We start from the raw sequence: 25,419 nt of genomic DNA, 5'->3' as shown, positions 1-25,419 counted from the left end.
CAACTGTCACAAATGAAGTGCCAGACAATTGGATACTGTGCTGCTTTTTCAACACCTTAACTTGCATTCGACTGTTGTAAATGATGCACAATGTGAGGAAACAGAAGTTAACATCATAATCCTGAGAGACGTAAGGAGGAGTGTACTTGAAAAAGGAATTGAAAAATGCGTTTATTTTCTTCATGTAAGCACTTCCTGTGTTGTGGCTGTACAGCCATTTCGTGTTTCCTGCATTTGTCACATATTTATCGGTCAGACTATTTCAGGCAGACGGGTACAGCAGTAGAAGAGCTCAGTGGAAACAGTTTGAAACGAATATGGTAATGATTATGAAGGAAAAACAGAAAAACGAAATGCCCCGGGTGAGGATCGAACTCACGACCTGCAGATTGCTCTGACATTGGAAGCTTGACTGATTATGAGACTGACGCGATACCTCCTGCGCTTCCGAGGCTTGAAACGTTGGTGGGAAATTTAGATATATATTTCTCAACTGTCACAAATGAAGTGCCAGACAATTGGATACTGTGCTGGTTTTTCAACACCTTAACTTGCATTCGACTGTTGTAAATGATGCACAATATGAGGAAATAGAAGCTAACATCATAATCCTGAGAGACGTAAGGAGGAGTGTACTTGAAAAAGGAATTGAAAAATGCGTTTATTTTCTTCATGTAAGCACTTCCTGTGTTGTGGCTGTACAGCCATTTCGTGTTTGCTGCATTTGTCACATATTTATCGGTCAGACTATTTCAGGCAGACGGGTACAGCAGTAGAAAAGCTGAGTGGAAATAGTTTGAAACGAATATGGTAATGATTATGAAGGAAAAACAGAAAAACGAAATGCCCCGGGTGAGGATCGAACTCACGACCTTCAGATTGCTCTGACATTGGAAGCTTGACTGATTATGAGACTGACGCGCTACCTACTGCGCTACCGAGGCTTGAAACGTTGGTCGGAAATTTAGATATATATTTCTCAACTGTCACAAATGAAGTTCCAGACAATTGGATACTGTGCTGGTTTTTCAACACCTTAACTTGCATTCGACTGTTGTAAATGATGCACAGTATGAGGAAACAGAAGTTAACATCATAATCCTGAGAGACGTAAGGAGGAGTGTACTTGAAAAAGGAATTGAAAAATGCGTTTATTTTCTTCATGTAAGCACTTCCTGTGTTGTGGCTGTACAGCCATTTCGTGTTTGCTGCATTTGTCACATATTTATCGGTCAGACTATTTCATGCAGACGGGTACAGCAGTAGAAGAGCTGAGTGGAAACAGTTTGAAACGAATATGGTAATGATTATGAAGGAAAAACAGAAAAAAGAAATGCCCCGGGTGAGGATCGAACTCACGACCTTCAGATTGCTCTGACATTGGAAGCTTGACTGATTATGAGACTGACGCGCTACCTACTGCGCTACCGAGGCTTGAAACGTTGGTCGGAAATTTAGATATATATTTCTCAACTGTCACAAATGAAGTGCCAGACAATTGGATACTGTGCTGGTTTTTCAACACCTTAACTTGCATTCGACTGTTGTAAATGATGCACAATGTGAGGAAACAGAAGTTAACATCATAATCCTGAGAGACGTAAGGAGGAGTGTACTTGAAAAAGGAATTGAAAAATGCGTTTATTTTCTTCATGTAAGCACTTCCTGTGTTGTGGCTGTACAGCCATTTCGTGTTTCCTGCATTTGTCACATATTTATCGGTCAGACTATTTCAGGCAGACGGGTACAGCAGTAGAAGAGCTCAGTGGAAACAGTTTGAAACGAATATGGTAATGATTATGAAGGAAAAACAGAAAAACGAAATGCCCCGGGTGAGGATCGAACTCACGACCTTCAGATTGCCCTGACATTGGAAGCTTGACTGATTGTGAGACTGACGCGCTACCTACTGCGCTACCGAGGCTTGAAACGCTGATCTGAAATTTAGATATATATTTCTCAACTGTCACAAATCACGTGCCAGATAAATGGAGACTGTATTGGTTTTTCAACACCTTAACTTGCATTCGACTGTTGTAAATGATGCACAATGTGAGGAAACAGAAGTTAACATCATAATCCTGAGAGACGTAAGGAGGAGTGTACTTGAAAAAGGAATTGAAAAATGCGTTTATTTTCTTCATGTAAGCATTTCCTGTGTTGTGGCTGTACAGCCATTTCGTGTTTCCTGCATTTGTCACATATTTATCGGTCAGACTATTTCAGGCAGACGGGTACAGCAGTACAAAAACTGAGTGGAAACAGTTTGAAACGAATATGGTAATGATTATGAAGGAAAAACAGAAAAACGAAATGCCCCGCGGGAGGATCGAACTCACGACCTTCAGATTGCTCTGACATTGGAAGCTTGACTAATTATGAGACTGACGCGATACCTCCTGCGCTTCCGAGGCTTGAAACGTTGGTCGGAAATTTAGATATATATTTCTCAACTGTCACAAATGAAGTGCCAGACAATTGGATACTGTGCTGGTTTTTCAACACCTTAACTTGCATTCGACTGTTGTAAATGATGCACAATATGAGGAAACAGCAGTTAACATCATAATCCTGAGAGACGTAAGGAGGAGTGTACTTGAAAAAGGAATTGAAAAATGCGTTTATTTTCTTCATGTAAGCACTTCCTGTGTTGTGGCTGTACAGCCATTTCGTGTTTCCTGCATTTGTCACATATTTATCGGTCAGACTATTTCAGGCAGACGGTTACAGCAGTAGAAGAGCTCAGTGGAAACAGTTTGAAACGAATATGGTAATGATTATGAAGGAAAAACAGAAAAACGAAACGCCCCGGGTGAGGATCGAACTCAGGACCTTCACATTGCTCTGACATTGGAAGCTTGACTGATTATGAGACTGACGCGATACCTACTGCGCTACCGAGGCTTGAAACGCTGGTCGGAAATTTAGATATATATTTCTCAACTGTCACAAATCACGTGCCAGATAAATGGAGACTGTGCTGGTTTTTCAACACCTTAACTTGCATTCGACTGTTGTAAATGATGCACAATGTGAGGAAACAGAAGTTAACATCATAATCCTGAGAGACGTAAGGAGGAGTGTACTTGAAAAAGGAATTGAAACATGCGTTTATTTTCTTGATGTAAGCACTTCCTGTGTTGTGGCTGTACAGCCATTTCGTGTTTCCTGCATTTGTCACATATTTATCGGTCAGACTATTTCAGGCAGACGGGTACAGCAGTACAAAAACTGAGTGGAAACAGTTTGAAACGAATATGGTAATGATTATGAAGGAAAAACAGAAAAAAGAAATGCCCCGGGTGAGGATCGAACTCACGACCTGCAGATTGCTCTGACATTGGAAGCTTGACTGATTATGAGACTGACGCGCTACCTTTTTTTTTTCATGAAAATATTTATTCACAAAATTGTAGAAGTAAAGTCGCAGACAGTGCTTACACTACCACCTCAAAATTAAATATGTATCACAGATTTGTGGTGGCAGTGCCTAACATTTCAGTTGAAAAGAGAGGAAGTATATTTTCATAGAAATGTTCAGAAGTTTTTTATAGGTTACAATGAAGAAATATACCCGAATAAATGTATAATATGTTTAATGTAGCTAATCTGAGTACCCCAGTATTTATAAAGCATTATGTAATATTCTAATCTAACGGTGAGTGTAGAACAATCTCATTTCCATCCAACGATATGAATGTATTGCTCATGACATATTTTTGAATGAAAATGTGTGATTGATTTGCTTTGGAATATTTAAAGAACAACAGGCTAAAATGACGTCTTATCAATGATTTGAAAAAAGCCTTCATGTGAAATGAAATCATGTTTTGGCTCAATATCACCCTCCTTTTAAATACAGCTAGACGATAAATTGAGAATACAATGTCCATGAATGCTTTAGACGACAACTTCTTTTCCGGTAAGAACCCAAACAATAACCAGATAGATAACTGTCCAAAACTAAAGCCTGTGTCCTGGCACACATCTGTCAACATTTCAGTGATGAGGTCTTGCAAGGGCGATAACTCCTTGCAGAAGACGAACAGATGTAAAATGTCTTCTGTTTGTATGTGACACACTGGACAATCATCAGTGTTTGACAGTCCAATTTTTAGAAGTTTATCATATGTGAAAACAATATTATGTGCAATTTTAAAATCTAACTGTATGGAGTCTGTTGATTTATCTTTTTCCCATACATTCATCCAAATATCTTTCCAATTAATATCCAGTGCAAGCTGATTCCACCAAGCGATAGCTACTGGTTCCTTGAAATGTTTTTTCCTGAGAACTTCATAACAAAATTTTGTTGTGAATAAATCAACAGACAGATCCTGGTTTTGAACAGTGCATGTTATGTCTCTTGATGGGGAGTTAGTGGCAACCTCTGACAAAATGATCTTTTTCCACTCTGACGGAAGCGCTAATAAAATAATGGCATAACATTGTTGTATGGTACTTACATCCATCTCAGGTAAGGTGTCATGGATTATATTAACAATAATGTGTCCAGACATGAATTTTGGAATAACTTCAAAACAAATATGCTTGATGCAAATAATTCCACTTGAAATAAATGACTGAAACATAAGAGCTTTTCCATTGAATGTAATCAATGGATTCTTAAATATTGGCTGATTCATGATATCATCTACCTTTTTAAGTAATGGTCTTTTTCCTTCATTCAATTCATTCGATGCAGCTAGTAACTCTGCATAAAATGGACTTATATTCTGTAAATAGGCTTTATCATATTCAAGGCTTAAAGCATCAATTCCTAAGTTCATGTTCAGAAGATGTGACATAAAATATACAAATGTTTGTTTCCAAATACAACTGAGCTGACAATTGACATAGGCTCTCAGTAATTTCAGCCTTAAAGCATATTTTTTAAAACGTAAATCTGGTATATTAAGACCTCCATCTAAACAAACACCAGTGCATGTACCGTGTGCTATTTTGGCAGGTTTGTTATCCCATAAAAAGTCTCTAAACATTTGTGTAAATTTTTTCTCCACCCAATATGGAACAGATAGTACAGTGAACATATACCACAAACGAGAGCTCATAAGGATATTAATAACAATGGCTCTGCCTTGTAAGGTTAACTGTCTACGCAGCCATGAATTTAACAGTGCTTGTATTTTGTCCATTTTCTTCCTCCAGTTTAAAGTTTCACACATCGCTTTGTCGATGCCGAAATAAATGCCAAATACTTCTATACAATCTCTTTTCACTTTAACCGGAATGTTGATTGAAAAATCTCTAAACCTTGTTTTACCCAATAACAAAATTTGCGATTTTTCAACATTGATTTTTGCACCCGTTGCCTCACAATAGAAGTTAACTGTACTAAATGTTTCAAGGACAGAGTTAACATCTGAGACAGTAACTGTTGTGTCATCAGCATGTTGGTATATCAAAGAATTAATATCATTACTGATGTTAATTCCATGAATATCAGGATTGTTTTTTATTATTAAATTCAGTGGCTCTGACACCAACACATATAGCATAGAGCTCATTGGATCCCCCTGCCTAACTCCACGAGTTAAAGTGAAGTATGGTGTCAAATGACCATTGCATTTCACAGAACTCTTTATATCAGTATATAGGATCTTAATCCATGAAATGAAAAAATCTCCAAAGTTAAATTTCCTAAGAATTTGAAATAAATATTGGTGCGATACCCTATCAAAGGCGTTTTCTTGATATATTTTAATGAGATAGGAGTCATCATTATGATTACTGACAACATCAATGACATCTCTAACAGAATGTAGGTTACTGGCTATGTCTCTTCCTGGTATGCAACAAGATTGTTCAGGGGAGACAACTGAAGCCATCACATTTCTCAATCTCAACGACAACACTCTAGAAATGAGCTTAGAGTCTACATTAATCAATGAGATAGGTCTGTAACACTTAATGTCCCTTTTGTCACCTTTCTTTTTATAAAATAAACTAATAATACTCTTTTTCATGGAGCGAGAAAGATTATGCTCTTTGTATATACCATCTACAACTTCTAAAAAGAAGGGACATAAAATATTCCAAAACTTTAAATAAAACTCAACAGTTAGGCCGTCCGGACCCGGTGATTTATTCTTTTTCATTCCTTTGAGTGCTTTTGTAAGCTCACTCTGAGAAATAGGTACGTCACATGATTGTTTTTCTTCTTCAGAAAGTTTTTTCCCAATATTATCAATGAGACTTTGTTGTTTTACGAAATCACATTGCTCAGCAGTAAATAAGGATGAGTAAAATTGCTGAGCAGTATCTAAAATATCCTCTGTATTCCTGGCTATAGTACCATCTTCCTTGTACAGTGATTTTATTGAATTAGCCTGTTGTTTACTTTTTTCAAGGTTCAAAAAGTAAGTGGTGTTTCTATCTGACTCCAGCGTGCACTGAGCTTTTGACCTGAGAATAGCACCCTTGCATTTATTATTCTCATACACCTCTAGTTCACTTTCCAATAATTGTAAATCGGTAGATTTATAGCCAGGAATGGAGGATATTTTATGATATTCAATTCTAAGCTTATTTTGAATTTTATAATAATCACCTTTTGCTTCCCTGTTTTTCTTAGATGCATAAAATCTGGAAAATGTTTTAAATTTGTATTTTAAGTTATCCCACCATATCAATGGATCTGTTTTAAGTAAAGGGCATTGTTTTGCCTCCTCTATTAATGCAATAATTCGTAAGTAGAATGTGAAATCTTCCAGAAGCTGATTATTAAAAATCCATACCCCAGGACCTCTTTCTACTGAAGAAAAGTCCACTCTGAGGGCTACTATACTGTGATCGCTCACAGAGGAATATCTAATGTAACTATTTACAGCACTTGTAATGAGATCTCTTGAGACAAGTATCAGATCAATTCTAGATTGTTTCATACTTCCTAACACAGACTGTATTCTGGTAAATTCTTTTTTGTCATAGGTTTTATATCTCCATATATCAACTAGGCTGTTGTCAGAGAGAAAATCGTTTAAAACATTGCTACTTTGAATATCAAACGATATATTGTTGATGCCTTTATCAAGTAAAGGATTTAATATCTCATTAAAATCCCCAGCACAAATTATGTGTTCTTTCTCAATCCATGTTGTCAAATTCTTGAAAAAATCTATTCTCTCTTTATTCTCATTTGGGGCATACACGTTTAATAAAGCAACTGATCTATCTTCAATAACTAGGGAAGCCTTTATTAATCTTCCTTCTTCATCTTTCCTAAGCAGCTTAACATTTTGCTCAAAACCATCTGAGACTAATATAGCTACACCTCTTCTATCATTTTCTGCATTAGAATATAAAATAGTTCCTGGCCACAAATGTTTATATTTTTCTATATATTCATCCGACCAAAACGTTTCCTGCAAAAAAGCAATATTGACTTGAGAATTCCTAATTAGTGCAAATACATTTTGCATTTTGGCTATATCCCGGAGTCCATTTACATTCCATGACCATACTGTGACCATTGCAGAAAAGAGAAATAGATGCTTACTAGACAACATTATGGAGTTTCCATAACATTTTCCAACACACCTGATAATTCTCTTCTGTCATTGACCTTTTCTGCTTTCTTTTTCTTTTGTTGGTCTTTTTTACTTTCTCTCATTTTATTTTTCAAGTCATTGTTTTGTAATACCGTCTCTGATAATTTAGGCTGCAGTTTGTGCCTTCTTGCACGTTTACGCGAAGCAATTGTCCACTTTGCAGATGATACACCGGTTGGTTTTTGAATGTCTTTATCCTCTTCTCTTGTGTCCAGGCTTTCCTGAAGCAAAGCGTTCTTGTCTGTGGTGTCCTTGTCCTCCTTCTCGCAATCAGAAATATCCTCAGCAAATGGAATTACTTGCGTATTATCTTCCTTCGCCGTTTTTTCAGTTCCTTGTAATTTTGTCTCTTCTTTTTGATTTCTCTTGGTTTCTTCTGTTCCATCTGCATGATTCTCCTTTGACGCGGAAATATGTTCCAGAGGAACCTCATCCCAGGATTTTGTTGGGGCTAACTCCCTCTCCAAATCCGAATCAGAATCGCTAAACCTTTCCTCATCCTCTATATCGGAGAAACAGTTGCAGATTTCAATTGAACGAAAACAGATATGACAACTACGTTGCTGATTTTCTTCTGCTTTGCAATTTCTGGCAATGTGTCCACTTCCACTGCATTTATAACATTTGGTGTTAGGACAATCCTTCACCACGTGACCTCCAGAATTGCACTTGAAGCATAACCGTTCTTGGTTATTGTGTATAACTCTAAAATACCTGTATCCATCCAGGGTGTTAAACCCCATTGAATACGGTAATGAGTTACATTCAGGGGGAAATACCACCCTCACATATCTTGTACCATCAAAAATGTGTGTGCCTTTAAGAGTTCTGTGCTTGATGTCACTTTTCATAGTTATTCCTCTCTTACTGAGAACTTTTTCTATTTCTTCATCATCGATGTACGGTGGGAGATGAAGAAATGACACCACTACACTGTCACTCTGAAGCAGTCTGAATGAGATCTTCTGATCTTCTATAACTAGGTCATTTGTTTCAGCAAGAATCCTTGCCTCGGTGCTGTCAGGGACTGTTACATCAAAGCAATCTGTGCCTTTCAACACACATGCCCACACATCAGATACATATTCCAACAAAACATTGCAAAGCGTGCTTGCGGATACAACTGTTGTCTCCTACATGAAATTCAATTGTGCAATCCTTCTGATACTTTCTTTTTGAATAAGAGTCCGCCATTTTGTCTCCAGTCAGCAAGATGTCAACAATACAGCGACCGTATATAGCATGCACCTAAGTGCTTGCTAACGAGGTAGGTTCACATACAATTACATTGTAAATGTTATCCTACCTTTGGGCACCAAATTCAAGTTCAGACGTCCCTTTAAATGACGATCTCCGAGAAAACTTGTCACTCTTTCGTAAATCCGTCCATACACCTCCAATTCAAGGGAGGTAACCACAGCAGTATTTATGAGACAGACGCGCTACCTACTGCGCTACCAAGGCTTGAAACGTTGGTCGGAAATTTAGATATATATTTCTCAACTGTCACAAATGAAGTGCCAGACAATTGGATACTGTGCTGGTTTTTCAACACCCTAACTTGCATTCGACTGTTGTAAATGATGCACAATGTGAGGAAACAGAAGTTAACATCATAATCCTGAGAGACGTAAGGAGGAGTGTACTTGAAAAAGGAATTGAAACATGCGTTTATTTTCTTCATGTAAGCACTTCCTGTGTTGTGGCTGTACAGCCATTTCGTGTTTGCTGCATTTGTCACATATTTATCGGTCAGACTATTTCAGGCAGACGGGTACAGCAGTAGAAGAGCTGAGTGGAAACAGTTTGAAAGGAATATGGTAATGATTATGAAGGAAAAACAGAAAAAAGAAATGCCCCGGGTGAGGATCGAACTCACAACCTTCAGATTGCTCTGACATTGGAAGCTTGACTGATTATGAGACTGACGCGCTACCTACTGCGCTACCGAGGCTTGAAACGCTGTCAGAAAGTTAGATATATATTTCTCAACTGTCACAAATGAAGTGCCAGACAATTGGATACTGTGCTGGTTTTTCAACACCTTAACTTGCATTCGACTGTTGTAAATGATGCACAATGTGAGGAAACAGAAGTTAACATCATAATCCTGAGAGACGTAAGGAGGAGTGTACTTGAAAAAGGAATTGAAACATGCGTTTATTTTCTTCATGTAAGCACTTCCTGTGTTGTGGCTGTACAGCCATTTCGAGTTTCCTGCATTTGTCACATATTTATCGGTCAGACTATTTCAGGCAGACGGGTACAGCAGTAGAAGAGCTGAGTGGAAACAGTTTGAAACGAACATGGTAATTATTATGAAGGAAAAACAGAAAAAAGAAATGCCCCGGGTGAGGATCGAACTCAGGACCTTCAGATTGCTCTGACATTGGAAGCTTGACTGATTATGAGACTGACGCGCTACCTACTGCGCTACCGAGGCTTGAAACACTTGTCCTAAAGTTAGATATATATTTCTCAACTGTCACAAATCACGTGCCAGATAAATGGAGACTGTGCTGGTTTTTCAACACCTTAACTTGCATTCGACTGTTGTAAATGATGCACAATATGAGGAAACAGCAGTTAACATCATAATCCTGAGAGACGTAAGGAGGAGTGTACTTGAAAAAGGAATTGAAACATGCGTTTATTTTCTTGATGTAAGCATTTCCTGTGTTGTGGCTGTACAGCCATTTCGTGTTTGCTGCATTTGTCACATATTTATCGGTCAGACTATTTCATGCAGACGGGTACAGCAGTAGAAGAGCTCAGTGGAAACAGTTTGAAACGAATATGGTAATGATTATGAAGGAAAAACAGAAAAACTAAATGCCCCGGGTGAGGATCGAACTCACGACCTTCAGATTGCTCTGACATTGGAAGCTTGACTGATTATGAGACTGACGCGCTACCTACTGCGTTACCGAGGCTTGAAACGTTGGTCGGAAATTTAGATATATATCTCTCAACTGTCACAAATGAAGTGCCAGACAATTGGATACTGTGCTGGTTTTTCAACACCTTAACTTGCATTCGACTGTTGTAAATGATGCACAATGTGAGGAAACAGCAGTTAACATCATAATCCTGAGAGACGTAAGGAGGAGTGTACTTGAAAAAGGAATTGAAACATGCGTTTATTTTCTTCATGTAAGCACTTCCTGTGTTGTGGCTGTACAGCCATTTCGAGTTTCCTGCATTTGTCACATATTTATCGGTCAGACTATTTCAGGCAGACGGGTACAGCAGTAGAAGAGCTGAGTGGAAACAGTTTGAAACGAACATGGTAATGATTATGAAGGAAAAACAGAAAAAAGAAATGCCCCGGGTGAGGATCGAACTCACGACCTTCAGATTGCTCTGACATTGGAAGCTTGACTGATTATGAGACTGACGCGCTACCTACTGCGTTACCGAGGCTTGAAACGTTGGTCGGAAATTTAGATATATATCTCTCAACTGTCACAAATGAAGTGCCAGACAATTGGATACTGTGCTGGTTTTTCAACACCTTAACTTGCATTCGACTGTTGTAAATGATGCACAATGTGAGGAAACAGCAGTTAACATCATAATCCTGAGAGACGTAAGGAGGAGTGTACTTGAAAAAGGAATTGAAACATGCGTTTATTTTCTTCATGTAAGCACTTCCTGTGTTGTGGCTGTACAGCCATTTCGTGTTTGCTGCATTTGTCACATATTTATCGGTCAGACTATTTCAGGCAGACGGGTACAGCAGTAGAAGAGCTGAGTGGAAATAGTTTGAAACGAATATGGTAATGATTATGAAGGAAAAACAGAAAAACTAAATGCCCCGGGTGAGGATCGAACTCACGACCTTCAGATTGCTCTGACATTGGAAGCTTGACTGATTATGAGACTGACGCGCTACCTACTGCGTTACCGAGGCTTGAAACGTTGGTCGGAAATTTAGATATATATCTCTCAACTGTCACAAATGAAGTGCCAGACAATTGGATACTGTGCTGGTCTTTCAACACCTTAACTTGCATTCGACTGTTGTAAATGATGCACAATGTGAGGAAACAGCAGTTAACATCATAATCCTGAGAGACGTAAGGAGGAGTGTACTTGAAAAAGGAATTGAAACATGCGTTTATTTTCTTCATGTAAGCACTTCCTGTGTTGTGGCTGTACAGCCATTTCGTGTTTGCTGCATTTGTCACATATTTATCGGTCAGACTATTTCAGGCAGACGGGTACAGCAGTAGAAGAGCTGAGTGGAAATAGTTTGAAACGAATATGGTAATGATTATGAAGGAAAAACAGAAAAACTAAATGCCCCGGGTGAGGATCGAACTCACGACCTTCAGATTGCTCTGACATTGGAAGCTTGACTGATTATGAGACTGACGCGCTACCTACTGCGTTACCGAGGCTTGAAACGTTGGTCGGAAATTTAGATATATATCTCTCAACTGTCACAAATGAAGTGCCAGACAATTGGATACTGTGCTGGTTTTTCAACACCTTAACTTGCATTCGACTGTTGTAAATGATGCACAATGTGAGGAAACAGCAGTTAACATCATAATCCTGAGAGACGTAAGGAGGAGTGTACTTGAAAAAGGAATTGAAACATGCGTTTATTTTCTTCATGTAAGCACTTCCTGTGTTGTGGCTGTACAGCCATTTCGTGTTTGCTGCATTTGTCACATATTTATCGGTCAGACTATTTCAGGCAGACGGGTACAGCAGTAGAAGAGCTGAGTGGAAATAGTTTGAAACGAATATGGTAATGATTATGAAGGAAAAACAGAAAAACTAAATGCCCCGGGTGAGGATCGAACTCACGACCTTCAGATTGCTCTGACATTGGAAGCTTGACTGATTATGAGACTGACGCGCTACCTACTGCGTTACCGAGGCTTGAAACGTTGGTCGGAAATTTAGATATATATCTCTCAACTGTCACAAATGAAGTGCCAGACAATTGGATACTGTGCTGGTTTTTCAACACCTTAACTTGCATTCGACTGTTGTAAATGATGCACAATGTGAGGAAACAGCAGTTAACATCATAATCCTGAGAGACGTAAGGAGGAGTGTACTTGAAAAAGGAATTGAAACATGCGTTTATTTTCTTCATGTAAGCACTTCCTGTGTTGTGGCTGTACAGCCATTTCGTGTTTGCTGCATTTGTCACATATTTATCGGTCAGACTATTTCAGGCAGACGGGTACAGCAGTAGAAGAGCTGAGTGGAAATAGTTTGAAACGAATATGGTAATGATTATGAAGGAAAAACAGAAAAACTAAATGCCCCGGGTGAGGATCGAACTCACGACCTTCAGATTGCTCTGACATTGGAAGCTTGACTGATTATGAGACTGACGCGCTACCTACTGCGTTACCGAGGCTTGAAACGTTGGTCGGAAATTTAGATATATATCTCTCAACTGTCACAAATGAAGTGCCAGACAATTGGATACTGTGCTGGTTTTTCAACACCTTAACTTGCATTCGACTGTTGTAAATGATGCACAATGTGAGGAAACAGCAGTTAACATCATAATCCTGAGAGACGTAAGGAGGAGTGTACTTGAAAAAGGAATTGAAACATGCGTTTATTTTCTTCATGTAAGCACTTCCTGTGTTGTGGCTGTACAGCCATTTCGTGTTTGCTGCATTTGTCACATATTTATCGGTCAGACTATTTCAGGCAGACGGGTACAGCAGTAGAAGAGCTGAGTGGAAATAGTTTGAAACGAATATGGTAATGATTATGAAGGAAAAACAGAAAAACTAAATGCCCCGGGTGAGGATCGAACTCACGACCTTCAGATTGCTCTGACATTGGAAGCTTGACTGATTATGAGACTGACGCGCTACCTACTGCGCTACCGAGGCTTGAAACGTTGGTCGGAAATTTAGATATATATTTCTGAACTGTCACAAATGAAGTGCCAGACAATTGGATACTGTGCTGGTTTTTCAACACCTTAACATGCATTCGACTGTTGTAAATGATGCACAATGTGAGGAAACAGCAGTTAACATCATAATCCTGAGAGACGTAAGGAGGAGTGTACTTGAAAAAGGAATTGAAACATGCGTTTATTTTCTTGATGTAAGCACTTCCTGTGTTGTGGCTGTACAGCCATTTCGTGTTTGCTGCATTTGTCACATATTTATCGGTCAGACTATTTCAGGCAGACGGGTACAGCAGTAGAAGAGCTGAGTGGAAACAGTTTGAAACGAATATGGTAATGATTATGAAGGAAAAACAGAAAAACGAAATGCCCCTGGTGAGGATCGAACTCACGACCTTCAGATTCCTCTGACATTGGAAGCTTGGCTGATTATGAGACTGACGCGCTACCTACTGCGCTACCGAGGCTTGAAACACTTGTCCTAAAGTTAGATATATATTTCTCAACTGTCACAAATCACGTGCCAGATAAATGGAGACTGTGCTGGTTTTTCAACACCTTAACTTGCATTCGACTGTTGTAAATGATGCACAATATGAGGAAACAGCAGTTAACATCATAATCCTGAGAGACGTAAGGAGGAGTGTACTTGAAAAAGGAATTGAAACATGCGTTTATTTTCTTCATGTAAGCACTTCCTGTGTTGTGGCTGTACAGCCATTTCGTGTTTGCTGCATTTGTCACATATTTATCGGTCAGACTATTTCATGCAGACGGGTACAGCAGTAGAAGAGCTCAGTGGAAACAGTTTGAAACGAATATGGTAATGATTATGAAGGAAAAACAGAAAAACTAAATGCCCCGGGTGAGGATCGAACTCACGACCTTCAGATTGCTCTGACATTGGAAGCTTGACTGATTATGAGACTGACGCGCTACCTACTGCGCTACCGAGGCTTGAAACGCTGATCGGAAATTTAGATGTATATTTCTCAAGTGTCACAAATGAAGTGCCAGACAATTGGATACTGTGCTGCTTTTTCAACACCTTAACTTGCATTCGACTGTTGTAAATGATGCACAATGTGAGGAAACAGAAGTTAACATCATAATCCTGAGAGACGTAAGGAGGAGTGTACTTGAAAAAGGAATTGAAACATGCGTTTATTTTCTTGATGTAAGCACTTCCTGTGTTGTGGCTGTACAGCCATTTCGTGTTTCCTGCATTTTCTCACATATTTATCGGTCAGACTATTTCATGCAGACGGGTACAGCAGTAGAAGAGCTGAGTGGAAACAGTTTGAAACGAACATGGTAATTATTATGAAGGAAAAACAGAAAAAAGAAATGCCCCGGGTGAGGATCGAACTCACGACCTTCAGATTGCTCTGACATTGGAAGCTTGACTGATTATGAGACTGACGCGCTACCTACTGCGCTACCGAGGCTTGAAACACTTGTCCTAAAGTTAGATATATATTTCTCAACTGTGACAAATCACGTGCCAGATAAATGGAGACTGTGCTGGTTTTTCAACACCTTAACTTGCATTCGACTGTTGTAAATGATGCACAATATGAGGAAACAGCAGTTAACATCATAATCCTGAGAGACGTAAGGAGGAGTGTACTTGAAAAAGGAATTGAAACATGCGTTTATTTTCTTGATGTAAGCACTTCCTGTGTTGTGGCTGTACAGCCATTTCGTGTTTGCTGCATTTGTCACATATTTATCGGTCAGACTATTTCATGCAGACGGGTACAGCAGTAGAAGAGCTCAGTGGAAACAGTTTGAAACGAATATGGTAATGATTATGAAGGAAAAACAGAAAAACTAAATGCCCCGGGTGAGGATCGAACTCACGACCTTCAGATTGCTCTGACATTGGAAGCTTGACTGATTATGAGACTGACGCGCTACCTACTGCGTTACCGAGGCTTGAAACGTTGGTCGGAAATTTAGATATATACACCTGGAAATTAATCAAGCAACACCCCAATTTTTTCTATTGGAGCAACTTTGAAGTGTTCTGACAATCAAAATATGCCGGGTTGATATAGTTTGACACTTTTTTATTCAACAGACGATCTCTGACAAACAACTTAAAGGGAAAAAGTATCAAGACTTTGCTTTATTGCAACGAAATCCAAATTCTTAAAACTGTCTTAAATTCATGAAAAAATGGACACAATTTACTATTCATCCACAGACGTTGTTGTCAGGTGTATTAACACAAATGTCACATGGAAAGAAAGAACAGTCATCTGAGAGTCTGCACACCGACTTTCATCAATATCTAGTGTGTCCTCCCTGCGCACGCACCACCGATTCCAGACGCCTCCTCATTCCTTGGATGAGTCTCCGGATCTGATTCTGGGGGATCCTGTTCCACTCCTCATGCAGGGCAGCCGTCAATTCGTTGAGATTATGGACTGGTGGGTCTCTCTGCCTCACACGACGGCCAATAAAGTCCCACAAATGTTCAATGGGGTTGAGGTCAGGGCTCATGGCAGGCCATGGAATTCTGTCAATTGCATTTTGCCGCAAAAAATCATTTACAGCATGCGCCCTGTGAGGTCTAGCATTGTCGTCCATAAATATGGGTCTCGTTGCCAGAGGATGGTTCTCAAAATGAGGTACCACAGCCCTGTCAAGAACCTCCTGTTGGTAACGAACACCGTTAAGGTTGCCACGGATGGTAATGATATCCAACTTGCAGTTCATGGAAATGCACCCCTATACCATAACGGAACCTCCCCCAAAGGCCACAGTCTCCTGGATGTTCCGTGGAGCCATTGCTATGTTCCTCTGCCTCCAGACCCGAGTACGACCGTCCACCATGTGCAGCAAGAACCGGCTCTCATCTGAGAAATGGACCTTCCTCCAAGAGGCAATGTTCCAGTGCAAACGGTCATTACACCAGGCCAGTCGGGCTGCCTTATGGGCTGGAGACAGTCTGGGTCGCTTGATTGGCCTCCTTGCCCGGTATCCTGCAGCTTTCAGACGATTCCGAACAGTCCTGTTCGAGATGGGTCTCCCTGGAAGCCACTCCTGTCTCAACCGAGAGCTCGAGTCGAAGGACCTGCGCCGTACAAGTCTCAGTAAAGCTCTGTCCTCCCGGACTGTGGTCTTCCTGGGTCTTCCTGGTCTAGGCAGGTCTTTAACTTCATTAGTGGCCCGGTATTTTTTCAAAAGTTTTGAAATTATGGAATGATGTCGTCCGATTTGAGTCCCGATTTGTCTTAGAGACATACCAGCATTCCTCATGCCGATTATTTGCCAACGAGTGGCCTCTGATAATTTCCTACGTGCCATGACATTGAAATGAATGAAAAACCGAATGCAATCGACAACCTGCGCTTGTAAACACCCCAGGGAAAAAGTGCATTTTTCGAAAGTTGAGGTTAAAGCAATGCACGTGCGCTGTGCAAGCTTCACGCGCGTCATATCAACCCATGAAAAGCTCATGCTGTATGTCAATACATCAAAATTGAATAATCAATCATCAAAATTACTTCGTTAAACTTTGTTAAGTTTTTATGTGTCTTTGAATTTGGTGTTGCTTAATTAATTTCCATATGTATATATCTCTCAACTGTCACAAATGAAGTGCCAGACAATTGGATACTGTGCTGGTTTTTCAACACCTTAACTTGCATTCGACTGTTGTAAATGATGCACAATGTGAGGAAACAGCAGTTAACATCATAATCCTGAGAGACGTAAGGAGGAGTGTACTTGAAAAAGGAATTGAAACATGCGTTTATTTTCTTCATGTAAGCACTTCCTGTGTTGTGGCTGTACAGCCATTTCGAGTTTCCTGCATTTGTCACATATTTATCGGTCAGACTATTTCATGCAGACGGGTACAGCAGTAGAAGAGCTGAGTGGAAACAGTTTGAAACGAACATGGTAATTATTATGAAGGAAAAACAGAAAAAAGAAATGTCCCGGGTGAGGATCGAACTCACGACCTTCAGATTGCTCTGACATTGGAAGCTTGACTGATTATGAGACTGACGCGCTACCTACTGCGCTACCGAGGCTTGAAACACTTGTCCTAAAGTTAGATATATATTTCTCAACTGTCACAAATCACGTGCCAGATAAATGGAGACTGTGCTGGTTTTTCAACACCTTAACTTGCATTCGACTGTTGTAAATGATGCACAATATGAGGAAACAGCAGTTAACATCATAATCCTGAGAGACGTAAGGAGGAGTGTACTTGAAAAAGGAATTGAAACATGCGTTTATTTTCTTGATGTAAGCACTTCCTGTGTTGTGGCTGTACAGCCATTTCGTGTTTGCTGCATTTGTCACATATTTATCGGTCAGACTATTTCATGCAGACGGGTACAGCAGTAGAAGAGCTCAGTGGAAACAGTTTGAAACGAACATGGTAATGATTATGAAGGAAAAACAGAAAAACTAAATGCCCCGGGTGAGGATCGAACTCACGACCTTCAGATTGCTCTGACATTGGAAGCTTGACTGATTATGAGACTGACGCGCTACCTACTGCGTTACCGAGGCTTGAAACGTTGGTCGGAAATTTAGATATATATCTCTCAACTGTCACAAATGAAGTGCCAGACAATTGGATACTGTGCTGGTTTTTCAACACCTTAACTTGCATTCGACTGTTGTAAATGATGCACAATGTGAGGAAACAGCAGTTAACATCATAATCCTGAGAGACGTAAGGAGGAGTGTACTTGAAAAAGGAATTGAAACATGCGTTTATTTTCTTGATGTAAGCACTTCCTGTGTTGTGGCTGTACAGCCATTTCGTGTTTGCTGCATTTGTCACATATTTATCGGTCAGACTATTTCAGGCAGACGGGTACAGCAGTAGAAGAGCTGAGTGGAAATAGTTTGAAACGAATATGGTAATGATTATGAAGGAAAAACAGAAAAACTAAATGCCCCGGGTGAGGATCGAACTCACGACCTTCAGATTGCTCTGACATTGGAAGCTTGACTGATTATGAGACTGACGCGCTACCTACTGCGTTACCGAGGCTTGAAACGTTGGTCGGAAATTTAGATATATATTTCTGAACTGTCACAAATGAAGTGCCAGACAATTGGATACTGTGCTGGTTTTTCAACACCTTAACATGCATTCGACTGTTGTAAATGATGCACAATGTGAGGAAACAGCAGTTAACATCATAATCCTGAGAGACGTAAGGAGGAGTGTACTTGAAAAAGGAATTGAAACATGCGTTTATTTTCTTCATGTAAGCACTTCCTGTGTTGTGGCTGTACAGCCATTTCGTGTTTGCTGCATTTGTCACATATTTATCGGTCAGACTATTTCAGGCAGACGGGTACAGCAGTAGAAGAGCTGAGTGGAAATAGTTTGAAACGAATATGGTAATGATTATGAAGGAAAAACAGAAAAACTAAATGCCCCGGGTGAGGATCGAACTCACGACCTTCAGATTGCTCTGACATTGGAAGCTTGACTGATTATGAGACTGACGCGCTACCTACTGCGCTACCGAGGCTTGAAACGTTGGTCGGAAATTTAGATATATATTTCTGAACTGTCACAAATGAAGTGCCAGACAATTGGATACTGTGCTGGTTTTTCAACACCTTAACATGCATTCGACTGTTGTAAATGATGCACAATGTGAGGAAACAGCAGTTAACATCATAATCCTGAGAGACGTAAGGAGGAGTGTACTTGAAAAAGGAATTGAAACATGCGTTTATTTTCTTGATGTAAGCACTTCCTGTGTTGTGGCTGTACAGCCATTTCGTGTTTGCTGCATTTGTCACATATTTATCGGTCAGACTATTTCAGGCAGACGGGTACAGCAGTAGAAGAGCTGAGTGGAAACAGTTTGAAACGAATATGGTAATGATTATGAAGGAAAAACAGAAAAACGAAATGCCCCTGGTGAGGATCGAACTCACGACCTTCAGATTCCTCTGACATTGGAAGCTTGGCTGATTATGAGACTGACGCGCTACCTACTGCGCTACCGAGGCTTGAAACACTTGTCCTAAAGTTAGATATATATTTCTCAACTGTCACAAATCACGTGCCAGATAAATGGAGACTGTGCTGGTTTTTCAACACCTTAACTTGCATTCGACTGTTGTAAATGATGCACAATCTGAGGAAACAGCAGTTAACATCATAATCCTGAGAGACGTAAGGAGGAGTGTACTTGAAAAAGGAATTGAAACATGCGTTTATTTTCTTGATGTAAGCACTTCCTGTGTTGTGGCTGTACAGCCATTTCGTGTTTGCTGCATTTGTCACATATTTATCGGTCAGACTATTTCATGCAGACGGGTACAGCAGTAGAAGAGCTGAGTGGAAACAGTTTGAAACGAATATGGTAATGATTATGAAGGAAAAACAGAAAAACTAAATGCCCCGGGTGAGGATCGAACTCACGACCTTCAGATTGCTCTGACATTGGAAGCTTGACTGATTATGAGACTGACGCGCTACCTACTGCGCTACCGAGGCTTGAAACGCTGATCGGAAATTTAGATATATATTTCTCAAGTGTCACAAATGAAGTGCCAGACAATTGGATACTGTGCTGCTTTTTCAACACCTTAACTTGCATTCGACTGTTGTAAATGATGCACAATGTGAGGAAACAGAAGTTAACATCATAATCCTGAGAGACGTAAGGAGGAGTGTACTTGAAAAAGGAATTGAAACATGCGTTTATTTTCTTCATGTAAGCACTTCCTGTGTTGTGGCTGTACAGCCATTTCGTGTTTCCTGCATTTGTCACATATTTATCGGTCAGACTATTTCATGCAGACGGGTACAGCAGTAGAAGAGCTGAGTGGAAACAGTTTGAAACGAACATGGTAATTATTATGAAGGAAAAACAGAAAAAAGAAATGCCCCGGGTGAGGATCGAACTCACGACCTTCAGATTGCTCTGACATTGGAAGCTTGACTGATTATGAGACTGACGCGCTACCTACTGCGCTACCGAGGCTTGAAACACTTGTCCTAAAGTTAGATATATATTTCTCAACTGTCACAAATCACGTGCCAGATAAATGGAGACTGTGCTGGTTTTTCAACACCTTAACTTGCATTCGACTGTTGTAAATGATGCACAATATGAGGAAACAGCAGTTAACATCATAATCCTGAGAGACGTAAGGAGGAGTGTACTTGAAAAAGGAATTGAAACATGCGTTTATTTTCTTGATGTAAGCACTTCCTGTGTTGTGGCTGTACAGCCATTTCGTGTTTGCTGCATTTGTCACATATTTATCGGTCAGACTATTTCATGCAGACGGGTACAGCAGTAGAAGAGCTCAGTGGAAACAGTTTGAAACGAACATGGTAATTACTATGAAGGAAAAACAGAAAAACTAAATGTCCCGGGTGAGGATCGAACTCAGGACCTTCAGATTGCTCTGACATTGGAAGCTTGACTGATTATGAGACTGACGCGCTACCTACTGCGCTACCGAGGCTTGAAACACTTGTCCTAAAGTTAGATATATATTTCTCAACTGTCACAAATCACGTGCCAGATAAATGGAGACTGTGCTGGTTTTTCAACACCTTAACTTGCATTCGACTGTTGTAAATGATGCACAATATGAGGAAACAGCAGTTAACATCATAATCCTGAGAGACGTAAGGAGGAGTGTACTTGAAAAAGGAATTGAAACATGCGTTTATTTTCTTGATGTAAGCACTTCCTGTGTTGTGGCTGTACAGCCATTTCGTGTTTGCTGCATTTGTCACATATTTATCGGTCAGACTATTTCATGCAGACGGGTACAGCAGTAGAAGAGCTCAGTGGAAACAGTTTGAAACGAATATGGTAATGATTATGAAGGAAAAACAGAAAAACTAAATGCCCCGGGTGAGGATCGAACTCACGACCTTCAGATTGCTCTGACATTGGAAGCTTGACTGATTATGAGACTGACGCGCTACCTACTGCGTTACCGAGGCTTGAAACGTTGGTCGGAAATTTAGATATATATCTCTCAACTGTCACAAATGAAGTGCCAGACAATTGGATACTGTGCTGGTTTTTCAACACCTTAACTTGCATTCGACTGTTGTAAATGATGCACAATGTGAGGAAACAGCAGTTAACATCATAATCCTGAGAGACGTAAGGAGGAGTGTACTTGAAAAAGGAATTGAAACATGCGTTTATTTTCTTGATGTAAGCACTTCCTGTGTTGTGGCTGTACAGCCATTTCGTGTTTGCTGCATTTGTCACATATTTATCGGTCAGACTATTTCAGGCAGACGGGTACAGCAGTAGAAGAGCTGAGTGGAAATAGTTTGAAACGAATATGGTAATGATTATGAAGGAAAAACAGAAAAACTAAATGCCCCGGGTGAGGATCGAACTCACGACCTTCAGATTGCTCTGACATTGGAAGCTTGACTGATTATGAGACTGACGCGCTACCTACTGCGTTACCGAGGCTTGAAACGTTGGTCGGAAATTTAGATATATATTTCTGAACTGTCACAAATGAAGTGCCAGACAATTGGATACTGTGCTGGTTTTTCAACACCTTAACATGCATTCGACTGTTGTAAATGATGCACAATGTGAGGAAACAGCAGTTAACATCATAATCCTGAGAGACGTAAGGAGGAGTGTACTTGAAAAAGGAATTGAAACATGCGTTTATTTTCTTGATGTAAGCACTTCCTGTGTTGTGGCTGTACAGCCATTTCGTGTTTGCTGCATTTGTCACATATTTATCGGTCAGACTATTTCAGGCAGACGGGTACAGCAGTAGAAGAGCTGAGTGGAAATAGTTTGAAACGAATATGGTAATGATTATGAAGGAAAAACAGAAAAACTAAATGCCCCGGGTGAGGATCGAACTCACGACCTTCAGATTGCTCTGACATTGGAAGCTTGACTGATTATGAGACTGACGCGCTACCTACTGCGCTACCGAGGCTTGAAACGTTGGTCGGAAATTTAGATATATATTTCTGAACTGTCACAAATGAAGTGCCAGACAATTGGATACTGTGCTGGTTTTTCAACACCTTAACTTGCATTCGACTGTTGTAAATGATGCACAATGTGAGGAAACAGCAGTTAACATCATAATCCTGAGAGACGTAAGGAGGAGTGTACTTGAAAAAGGAATTGAAACATGCGTTTATTTTCTTGATGTAAGCACTTCCTGTGTTGTGGCTGTACAGCCATTTCGTGTTTGCTGCATTTGTCACATATTTATCGGTCAGACTATTTCAGTCAGACGGGTACAGCAGTAGAAGAGCTGAGTGGAAACAGTTTGAAACGAATATGGTAATGATTATGAAGGAAAAACAGAAAAACGAAATGCCCCTGGTGAGGATCGAACTCACGACCTTCAGATTCCTCTGACATTGGAAGCTTGGCTGATTATGAGACTGACGCGCTACCTACTGCGTCACCGAGGCTTGAAACGCTGTCAGAAAGTTAGATATATATTTCTGAACTGTCACAAATGAAGAGTCAGATAAATGGAGACTGTGCTGGTTTTTCAACACCTTAACTTGCATTCGACTGTTGTAAATGATGCACAATGTGAGGAAACAGCAGTTAACATCATAATCCTGAGAGACGTAAAGAGGAGTGTACTTGAAAAAGGAATTGAAACATGCGTTTATTTTCTTCATGTAAGCACTTCCTGTGTTGTGGCTGTACAGCCATTTCGTGTTTGCTGCATTTGTCACATATTTATCGGTCAGACTATTTCAGGCAGACGGGTACAGCAGTAGAAGAGCTGAGTGGAAACAGTTTGAAACGAATATGGTAATGATTATGAAGGAAAAACAGAAAAACAAAATGCCCCGGGTGAGGATCGAACTCACGACCTTCAGATTGCTCTGACATTGGAAGCTTGACTGATTATGAGACTGACGCGCTACCTACTGCGTTACCGAGGCTTGAAACGTTGGTCGGAAATTTAGATATATATCTCTCAACTGTCACAAATGAAGTGCCAGACAATTGGATACTGTGCTGGTTTTTCAACACCTTAACTTGCATTCGACTGTTGTAAATGATGCACAATGTGAGGAAACAGCAGTTAACATCATAATCCTGAGAGACGTAAGGAGGAGTGTACTTGAAAAAGGAATTGAAACATGCGTTTATTTTCTTGATGTAAGCACTTCCTGTGTTGTGGCTGTACAGCCATTTCGTGTTTGCTGCATTTGTCACATATTTATCGGTCAGACTATTTCATGCAGACGGGTACAGCAGTAGAACAGCTGAGTGGAAACAGTTTGAAACGAATATGGTAATGATTATGAAGGAAAAACAGAAAAACGAAATGTCCCGGGTGAGGATCGAACTCACGACCTTCAGATTGCTCTGACATTGGAAGCTTGGCTGATTATGAGACTGACGCGCTACCTACTGCGCTACCGAGGCTTGAAGCGCTGGTCGGAAATTTAGATATATATTTCTCAACTGTCACAAATCACGTGCCAGATAAATGGAGACTGTGCTGGTTTTTCAACACCTTAACTTGCATTCGACTGTTGTAAATGATGCACAATGTGAGGAAACAGAAGTTAACATCATAATCCTGAGAGACGTAAGGAGGAGTGTATTTGAAAAAGGAATTGAAACATGCGTTTATTTTCTTGATGTAAGCACTTCCTGTGTTGTGGCTGTACAGCCATTTCGTGTTTGCTGCATTTGTCACATATTTATCGGTCAGACTATTTCAGTCAGACGGGTACAGCAGTAGAAGAGCTGAGTGGAAATAGTTTGAAACGAATATGGTAATGATTATGAAGGAAAAACAGAAAAAAGAAATGCCCCGGGTGAGGATCGAACTCACGACCTTCAGATTGCTCTGACATTGGAAGCTTGACTGATTATGAGACTGACGCGCTACCTACTGCGCTACCGAGGCTTGAAACACTTGTCCTAAAGTTAGATATATATTTCTCAACTGTCACAAATCACGTGCCAGATAAATGGAGACTGTGCTGGTTTTTCAACACCTTAACTTGCATTCGACTGTTGTAAATGATGCACAATATGAGGAAACAGCAGTTAACATCATAATCCTGAGAGACGTAAGGAGGAGTGTACTTGAAAAAGGAATTGAAACATGCGTTTATTTTCTTGATGTAAGCACTTCCTGTGTTGTGGCTGTACAGCCATTTCGTGTTTGCTGCATTTGTCACATATTTATCGGTCAGACTATTTCATGCAGACGGGTACAGCAGTAGAAGAGCTCAGTGGAAACAGTTTGAAACGAATATGGTAATGATTATGAAGGAAAAACAGAAAAACTAAATGCCCCGGGTGAGGATCGAACTCACGACCTTCAGATTGCTCTGACATTGGAAGCTTGACTGATTATGAGACTGACGCGCTACCTACTGCGTTACCGAGGCTTGAAACGTTGGTCGGAAATTTAGATATATATCTCTCAACTGTCACAAATGAAGTGCCAGACAATTGGATACTGTGCTGGTTTTTCAACACCTTAACTTGCATTCGACTGTTGTAAATGATGCACAATGTGAGGAAACAGCAGTTAACATCATAATCCTGAGAGACGTAAGGAGGAGTGTACTTGAAAAAGGAATTGAAACATGCGTTTATTTTCTTGATGTAAGCACTTCCTGTGTTGTGGCTGTACAGCCATTTCGTGTTTGCTGCATTTGTCACATATTTATCGGTCAGACTATTTCAGGCAGACGGGTACAGCAGTAGAAGAGCTGAGTGGAAATAGTTTGAAACGAATATGGTAATGATTATGAAGGAAAAACAGAAAAACTAAATGCCCCGGGTGAGGATCGAACTCACGACCTTCAGATTGCTCTGACATTGGAAGCTTGACTGATTATGAGACTGACGCGCTACCTACTGCGTTACCGAGGCTTGAAACGTTGGTCGGAAATTTAGATATATATTTCTGAACTGTCACAAATGAAGTGCCAGACAATTG

The 25,419-nt window shown here is 40.1% G+C and overlaps 11 non-coding genes across 11 annotated transcripts; all 11 read right to left on the bottom strand.

Annotated features, from left to right (window-relative positions):
• Positions 1 to 844: 844 nt before the first annotated feature.
• Trnam-cau (transfer RNA methionine (anticodon CAU)) lies at positions 845 to 944 on the bottom strand. The gene is made up of 2 exons: positions 908 to 944; positions 845 to 880 (listed from the first exon to the last, which is right to left on the bottom strand). It is a non-coding gene; the product is annotated as a tRNA-Met (tRNA).
• A 390-nt stretch (positions 945 to 1,334) lies between these two features.
• Positions 1,335 to 1,434, bottom strand: Trnam-cau (transfer RNA methionine (anticodon CAU)). The gene is made up of 2 exons: positions 1,398 to 1,434; positions 1,335 to 1,370 (listed from the first exon to the last, which is right to left on the bottom strand). It is a non-coding gene; the product is annotated as a tRNA-Met (tRNA).
• Positions 1,435 to 1,824: 390 nt separating this feature from the next.
• Positions 1,825 to 1,924, bottom strand: Trnav-cac (transfer RNA valine (anticodon CAC)). The gene is made up of 2 exons: positions 1,888 to 1,924; positions 1,825 to 1,860 (listed from the first exon to the last, which is right to left on the bottom strand). It is a non-coding gene; the product is annotated as a tRNA-Val (tRNA).
• Positions 1,925 to 13,344: 11,420 nt separating this feature from the next.
• On the bottom strand, positions 13,345 to 13,444 carry Trnam-cau (transfer RNA methionine (anticodon CAU)). Its single transcript has 2 exons — positions 13,408 to 13,444; positions 13,345 to 13,380 (listed from the first exon to the last, which is right to left on the bottom strand). It is a non-coding gene; the product is annotated as a tRNA-Met (tRNA).
• An 880-nt stretch (positions 13,445 to 14,324) lies between these two features.
• Positions 14,325 to 14,424, bottom strand: Trnam-cau (transfer RNA methionine (anticodon CAU)). Its single transcript has 2 exons — positions 14,388 to 14,424; positions 14,325 to 14,360 (listed from the first exon to the last, which is right to left on the bottom strand). It is a non-coding gene; the product is annotated as a tRNA-Met (tRNA).
• Positions 14,425 to 14,815: 391 nt separating this feature from the next.
• Trnam-cau (transfer RNA methionine (anticodon CAU)) lies at positions 14,816 to 14,915 on the bottom strand. Its single transcript has 2 exons — positions 14,879 to 14,915; positions 14,816 to 14,851 (listed from the first exon to the last, which is right to left on the bottom strand). It is a non-coding gene; the product is annotated as a tRNA-Met (tRNA).
• Positions 14,916 to 18,883: 3,968 nt separating this feature from the next.
• On the bottom strand, positions 18,884 to 18,983 carry Trnam-cau (transfer RNA methionine (anticodon CAU)). The gene is made up of 2 exons: positions 18,947 to 18,983; positions 18,884 to 18,919 (listed from the first exon to the last, which is right to left on the bottom strand). It is a non-coding gene; the product is annotated as a tRNA-Met (tRNA).
• An 880-nt stretch (positions 18,984 to 19,863) lies between these two features.
• On the bottom strand, positions 19,864 to 19,963 carry Trnam-cau (transfer RNA methionine (anticodon CAU)). Its single transcript has 2 exons — positions 19,927 to 19,963; positions 19,864 to 19,899 (listed from the first exon to the last, which is right to left on the bottom strand). It is a non-coding gene; the product is annotated as a tRNA-Met (tRNA).
• A 390-nt stretch (positions 19,964 to 20,353) lies between these two features.
• Positions 20,354 to 20,453, bottom strand: Trnam-cau (transfer RNA methionine (anticodon CAU)). The gene is made up of 2 exons: positions 20,417 to 20,453; positions 20,354 to 20,389 (listed from the first exon to the last, which is right to left on the bottom strand). It is a non-coding gene; the product is annotated as a tRNA-Met (tRNA).
• Positions 20,454 to 22,313: 1,860 nt separating this feature from the next.
• Positions 22,314 to 22,413, bottom strand: Trnam-cau (transfer RNA methionine (anticodon CAU)). The gene is made up of 2 exons: positions 22,377 to 22,413; positions 22,314 to 22,349 (listed from the first exon to the last, which is right to left on the bottom strand). It is a non-coding gene; the product is annotated as a tRNA-Met (tRNA).
• A 1,859-nt stretch (positions 22,414 to 24,272) lies between these two features.
• Positions 24,273 to 24,372, bottom strand: Trnam-cau (transfer RNA methionine (anticodon CAU)). The gene is made up of 2 exons: positions 24,336 to 24,372; positions 24,273 to 24,308 (listed from the first exon to the last, which is right to left on the bottom strand). It is a non-coding gene; the product is annotated as a tRNA-Met (tRNA).
• Between the last annotated feature and the right edge of the window lie 1,047 nt (positions 24,373 to 25,419).

The sequence above is a fragment of the Haliotis asinina genome, chromosome 2 (genome assembly GCF_037392515.1).
Source record: "Haliotis asinina isolate JCU_RB_2024 chromosome 2, JCU_Hal_asi_v2, whole genome shotgun sequence".
Classification (NCBI taxonomy): domain Eukaryota; kingdom Metazoa; phylum Mollusca; class Gastropoda; order Lepetellida; family Haliotidae; genus Haliotis; species Haliotis asinina.
This window is presented reverse-complemented; position numbering and strand designations above follow the sequence as displayed.